At 47.8% G+C, this 5,791-nt stretch overlaps 1 long non-coding RNA gene across 1 annotated transcript; it reads right to left on the bottom strand.

Annotated features, from left to right (window-relative positions):
* Positions 1 to 270: 270 nt before the first annotated feature.
* On the bottom strand, positions 271 to 4,818 carry LOC122383312. Its single transcript, XR_006256814.1, has 3 exons — positions 4,613 to 4,818; positions 2,029 to 2,102; positions 271 to 1,148 (listed from the first exon to the last, which is right to left on the bottom strand). It is a non-coding gene; the product is annotated as an uncharacterized LOC122383312 (long non-coding RNA).
* Positions 4,819 to 5,791: the final 973 nt, after the last annotated feature.

Here is a 5,791-nt window from a genome sequence, read left to right as displayed (position 1 = left end):
GTATTTGGAGGGCGTATTTGGAATGGGCGTCCTCCGAGGGCGCCCTCCATCCGTATTTTCCCTGTAAACACATTCGCGATTGGAGGGCGCCCTCCAGTCGCGATTGTTTTTCGATTCGATTATATCACAATTGCATTTGCGATTGGAGGGCGCCTTCGGCGCCCTCCAATCGCAAAGGGCGCCTTCGGCGCCCAAGGGGGGGGCCATGGCCCAGTGGCCCCCCCCTGCCTACGCCCCTGGATCATATGATACCAATGCATACCGAACGGATAAAAAACAGTGCCATTATATATTTGCAATTCTACAGCTTTACGTAAGCCCATCCTAGTGAATGCATTACTACGCGTTGATTTGACAACTGACATCCGGTTGAAAGCGTTTTTTTTTCGGCCAACAGCCGGCCAGCAGTTGTTGCAGGCCGGCCTCGTTGGGAAGCAGGTTCATTTTCCGACAGCCACTGCGTGCGGAAGCACTCTCTGATGGCGCGGACGGCGCGCGCCGGCTCCTGTTTCTGTAACGTGTAGAGGCGGGTGTCGAGCAGCTGGGCGCGTAGCGGGCGGTCCTCGAGCACGCGGAACACGGCCGGCTGGCGCGGGTACAGGCGCTCCCTAAACAGCAAGCCCGAGTGGTGGCAGAGTCGAGCGTCGCGGCGCGGCAGAGCGCGCGGCGCGGCCGCCGTCTGTTCCAGCTCGGCGTCGGCGCGCCCCTCGGCGAACAGCAGGTGCAGCTGACGGTCGGCCAGGCAGAAGCCGCTGATGCCAGGTGTGCTGACGTCGCCGGGCCGGCGCGGCGCGGCGCCCTCGGCCGCCGCCGGGCTGGGCGGCTCGTTGAGCTGCTGGATGAGCTGCGGCACGCCGCTGCGCTGCAGGCCGCGCTGCGAGACGACGGCTCACGGCCAGCAGGCGGCCGTAGGCGCAGCGCGCCGGCGCCGGCCGCGGCAGCAGGTCCAGCGGCACGGCCAGCGACACGGAGACGGACAGCTGCGCCGCCGACTGCAGCAGCTGCAGCGGCCCGAACGGCGGCGGACACGTGCCGCGCTCAATGTCGGCCGCCGGAGAGGCAGCCGGTCCGGCCGGCACCGCTGTCAGCGGCACCTCCACACTGAGCAGACGCACGCCGCGCGTCAGGGCAGAGACGTCCACCACCACCTGCCGCGCACACAGAGGGCCGACAGTGGTGACAGCGCGCGGCGGGTCAGACCTCACAGTGGGGATAGCGGCAGCGGGTCAGACACCCTTATAGAACAGCACGGGGCGGAGCCGACAAAAGAGGACGAGGAGACGATCATACAGCCGACTGAGGTCCGGGCACCGACTGACTCAAAGTGCTGAACATGTCAGTTGTCACACATTTCTAAATGGATTCTGTAGGACGGAATAGTGTCTCTTCCTTCCAAGGCTTACTTGCAGAATAATATGGAAAGACAATATTTTTACAAGTTGTGTTTTTATGACATAAGTTCTTTATAACATTTCAACACGCAAACATCATACCTTGACAATTGTTCACGATGAAGATCATGCAGGAACATTTCATATTAAGTCACCCTTGATTATTTTGTTGATAGTGATGCGAAAGGCAAATTACCAAAGTATATATTTGCAATTATTTGAGTTAATAATTTCAACTTTTTTGTGTTGAAAATTGACTTTTGAAACAATAAAGGCAAATGAATTATCAGTGTCTGGAAAGGTGCAATGCTGAAAGCTTCTTAATACATTCTAATTTATATCTAAAGCTTTGTGATATCCAAACTATCAGAAATAACCAAGGACGTAACCAAGGAGGGGGGAGGGGCACGGGAGCCATGCCCTCATGCCCCTTCCCCCTCGGTGATGGCGATTTTTTTTTATAAAATAAAACCAGCTGTGACACACCCCCAAAATAGTGGGCCTAATCCGAGAAAATTTTCCTTTTTTGGAGGGAGTACAACACTAGGCCACAACCTGTGACCCCCCCCCCCTGAGCAAAATCCTGGCTACGTGCCTGGAAATAACAAAGCACATCCTATCCTTTGATGCCACTTACCAGCAGCTTTGCGCACTACCAAACAGCCACCTTTGGGCCTTTGTTGTTCTTGTTTTGGGCATTGTCAGTGGTAACTGGAAATAATCAGACATGATGGTCAGAGTAGGGAATGTGACTACAACAAAAATCATTTGATTCCTATAATATAGACATGATTTAATAGAAGACCTTCTTCTTAAGAAAGTGTGTCATGGATACCAGCTAATCTGTATGGTATTTATCTCCAGTATTATCATATAGGTATAACAATTATCACCACCCGCCAACATTGAATGTAGGTTTTAGGTTGTAGGTTGTAGGTGGTAGGTTGGGTATCGGTAAAGCTGGTGTCACCGTCAGCGCTAACCGGTAAATGTGTAGATAAAAGGAATCTTAAAAACAATCTAACCTAACCTTACCTTACCAACTGACCTACAACCTACCTACCCACAACCTACCAAACTAATATACGCTGACAGTGATGCCAGCTTTACCAATGCCGTACGTTGTAGGTTGTAGGCAGGGGGGTACGCTCCGGCTGTTTAGCATTACGAAAAATGGTGACAGACGTTTGTGGAGGATTGTCGACGAACTCTTGTTCCGCGAGCAGTACTTACACGCTAGCGGAAAATTCACCAATCAGCGCTCGGCAGTACTCGACGCTGATTGGTCCGACGCTCGTGACGAAATTGCGGGGGACCGCAGTTATTCTCTATGGACCCGAATAGGCTTTTGGATTTCGGAGGAGTTTCTTTAAAATTATATGCTGTTTGGAGCTGTTTTCGAGTTGAAATATATTTCTTATGACTGTTAGCTATATAATGACACCATAAAATCATGATTTTAATAAATATTACCGATGTAATATCGGCCGAAAAGACATGCTGTCATGGCACGGACTGCCCTGCGGCTGATGTGGGGCCCCTAGTGCCAGCGTATGGTAATAATGGGTTGACGAAGGGTTATTGGAGAAACTTAGAGCCCCTTTAGCATTCAGTATAGGGTCATCAGAGGCCGGGAATGTCCATCAGGGGTCTGAGTAGGCCTGTCATAGGGGCATACATGACACATCATGGCCCATGGGTCAATGTAGATCCATTAGGGGCCGTTGAAGGGCCATCATTGTTCAGCGTGGGCTCGCAATTACCTCTGATGGGCATATGCCGTGCCCCGATGGACTAACGCTGGCCCCTGATGAACCATCACCAGCCCCTGATAGGTCTACAAAGCCCTCTGCTGGGTCCAAATTGGTCACTGATATGCCCAAATGGGCCACTGAGATACCCGTACAACATCGGGCACATCCCCTGACTGCACCTGCTGGACCAATGCCGTCCCCTCATGGGCCCACCACAGCTCTTGAATGACCTTTTCAAGTCCCCTGAAGTGCCTTTATTGGCCTAAATGGCCCCTGATTGACTGATGTGGTCCCTATTGGTCCTATATGGCCCCCATGAGCCCTCAACGTCGGCCTAGACAGCCTTACATTATATGCCACTGGGCCCTGTTGGGTCAGCACCGGCCCCCGATAGGCTTGCACACTGGACCCACCGGGCCTATACCGACCCATGAAGGGTCTATGTCGAACCCTCACGGACCTCCGATGACCACACGCCGACATGTGTGGCCCCATCAGCAGTGGTCCGTCTATCCCATGTACTTACGGTCTTTTTGGCCGATGTGACACCGGTAGTATATAGAATGTCATGATTAAATGTCGTTATTACACAGTCAAAAGTCACAGAAAGAATATCCAAGCTCAAAAATGGCCTCAAACCCAACAAAAACTGGTATAAATCCCCTTCAAAAGCCGTAAGTCTATTAAACGCCATAGGGGAATAGCTACAGTCCCCCGCAATTTCGTCACGAGCATCGGGCCAATCAGCGTCGAGTATTGCCGAACGCCGATTGGTCGATTTCCGCTAGCCTGTAAATGCTGCTTGCGGATATAGTTTTGAACAAGTGAGGGTCGCGGCTACTAATTATCGCTTGTCACCACTTTTTCGTCGGGAACGTTCTACCTGGTTTATATAGCCTTGGTTGTAGGTAAGGCTAGGTCAGGTAAGATTATGTTTCATTATATATTTACTGAGAAGACGGCTGAATGCTCTTGAGACGTGGCTATACATTTACATTTTGTAAGTAATTTTCAGGTTTCAATGAATATTTCCTAGTGGAATATTTTGAAAACCATTCTAAATGATGACCTTTAGCATTCAATAGTACTTTAAAGCTAATTAACCACATCGCCAATGCTAGGTCACATTGCATGCCTACTTCCACCAGCAGCTCCATGGGATATATGATGGGCAGGGGTGAATGGAATATTTTTTATTAATATTCTTGAAGAAAATTATAGGCATGAAAAGAAGATGATCTGCCTTTGAGATTGATATGTGATGCCTACTTTGGAGGAACATAATCATAATAATTACACAATCATAAAAAAATGCAATGTAACCAAACAGCCGCTTATGCCGCAAAATGAGAATCAAGCCAATCACTGAGGACAAACAATTTCAAACCACCAAAACTATATTCTTGCTATTCACCAATAATCCTAAAATAGCGTTCCATGGCCATTATATGCATCTTTCACCCTTACCTCCGACAGATAACTAGCGCCACGGGCAGACACACGGGGCGACAAGTTGTTTACAACCGCTACAGTCCGACGAGTCTATCCTCCTCAAGGCTGATTGGCTTGAGTGTGACGTCATTGCTATGACATCATACAGTAGCTGCGGTAGAGAGTATAAACATAGTACCAATATGTTAAATAGTTTGAAATACTTTTTAGCGAATTATGCACTTCTGGCACCGGTTTTGAAAAGAAAATGGAAAATAGTAATGTCAAAATAAAAACCAACGATATTTTCATATTTCAAGAAGGTGGCACTTTTCTATATAATTAGATAAATAAAAGAAGTTGACCTTTTCCTCGACATCAAAAATGTAAAAAGCCGAATAATATATTTAAAAAAAAAAAAAAAAAAAAAATTTTTTTTTTTTTTTTTAAATATATTATTCGGCTTTTTACATTTTTGATGTCGAGGAAAAGGTCAACTTCTTTTATTTATCTAATTATATTCAATATGTTCCTCGCTCGAGCACTTAGTAATATTACCAAGGTGGCACTTTTCCTTTAACAGCCTGTCCATCTCACTCCCCTCACTTCATAACAAAAACACAAACCAAACACAAACCACGCAGCAAAACACGCGAAAGAGTCCTTAGCAACGCCTTAGCAACGCATTTGTCTGAAGTGCGCAATATGTGTCACATCTGGAAAATTTAGTAGCTACTTGATTATTCAACATGAATTGGACTATATAAGCTAGGCTTTTATATAAAAAATAAGTGTTTGCTTATCGAATTTATAGTAACTGGTTGCTTAACTTCGAAATAATGATTTATTACAGAAAAAGCTTGTTTGCGACATATTTGTAAAGAAACAACGGAAATAGCTTTGACTCGTACGCTATTCTAGTACATTTTTGGTAGAAAACTTCGTCCAACCTTATGTTTTAGGGCCTTGCCCGCATGTACCGACGTCCAGCCGAGGTCCAGCCGACGTCGGGCCGACGTCGGACCGAGATCAATTGCTGAGGTCCAGCCGACGTCGGGCCGGCGTCGGACCGACATCGGCCGCTGTTTTGACCGTTAAAATAATATAAAATACATGTTTCATGTTTCATAAAGAGCTTCTGCATTCTCAGGAAAGTCAAATCTTCCTCCACGCCGCAACCACCTGATCCGGACTGGACGGGAAACTTTATCCCAC

The sequence above is a fragment of the Amphibalanus amphitrite genome, unplaced genomic scaffold (genome assembly GCF_019059575.1).
Source record: "Amphibalanus amphitrite isolate SeventyFive unplaced genomic scaffold, NRLGWU_Aamphi_draft 000160F_arrow, whole genome shotgun sequence".
Lineage (NCBI taxonomy): Eukaryota > Metazoa > Arthropoda > Thecostraca > Balanomorpha > Balanidae > Amphibalanus > Amphibalanus amphitrite.
This window is presented reverse-complemented; position numbering and strand designations above follow the sequence as displayed.